We start from the raw sequence: 884 nt of genomic DNA, 5'->3' as shown, positions 1-884 counted from the left end.
TGGATATCATCCACTACCGAGTGTTTTCATAAAAAGTTGATTTCATTGTGGAATTCATTATATCTTCGGTCGATTACAGCGAATTCAAAAGAAATAGCCTTTTTATAAGACTTCTTTCACACAACAAAGAGGAAAATTACAACCTTTTCAGAAAATAACACAAAAATCGTCTATCGATCTTTGCTTTGTAGGACTTTGCTTGTGCCGGGAGTGCTTTGGCTCGTGGACCACCGATTCACAGATCGTAAGAGTCTTTGGTATCCTTCATTCATTTAGAAGCAAGAATGAAAATCAGTGAATATCTTATCAAAGTAAGATGAACATTCTTCTCAAGATTAAGTCGAAGCTTAAATCTCAAGGAATTATCAAAAGGCTCATATATTCTGCTCTATCTGCTCGAATATCCGATCCTTGTAAATTACGACCCTAGGGGGTATTTCTAGCCTCTAGGAGAAGTTCAACTAAAAATACAGCATTGTACAGACGTTGTGACTGCGAGACAGTGTTGTCTGTCTCGGTGGCCGAGATAGTATTTGCTGTCTCGGCTCTTGACTGCGAGACAGTGTTGTCTGTCTCGGTGGCCGAGATAGTATTTGCTGTCTCGGCTCTCGAGACAGTAAAGACTGTCTCAAAAAACCCAAACTGCCCGACGGTTTCCATTGTAACTACCTTCCACGTTTCAAACTCTGTTATTTTACCAGTTATCCACGTGATTCTCGCCCATGATGTTTCCCACGTTCTTTGACAGTTAATGGACACGTGTCATGCAATTATTTCAACAACTTTTGATCATTTCAGAGCTGTCTCGCATGCGATATAGTAGACTCTGTCGCGCTATGCGAGATAGTAGACACTGTCTCGCTATGCGAGACAGTAGACACTGT

Source organism: Asparagus officinalis, chromosome 2 (genome assembly GCF_001876935.1).
Source record: "Asparagus officinalis chromosome 2, Aspof.V1, whole genome shotgun sequence".
Lineage (NCBI taxonomy): Eukaryota > Viridiplantae > Streptophyta > Magnoliopsida > Asparagales > Asparagaceae > Asparagus > Asparagus officinalis.
Note: the sequence above shows the minus strand (reverse complement) of the source record.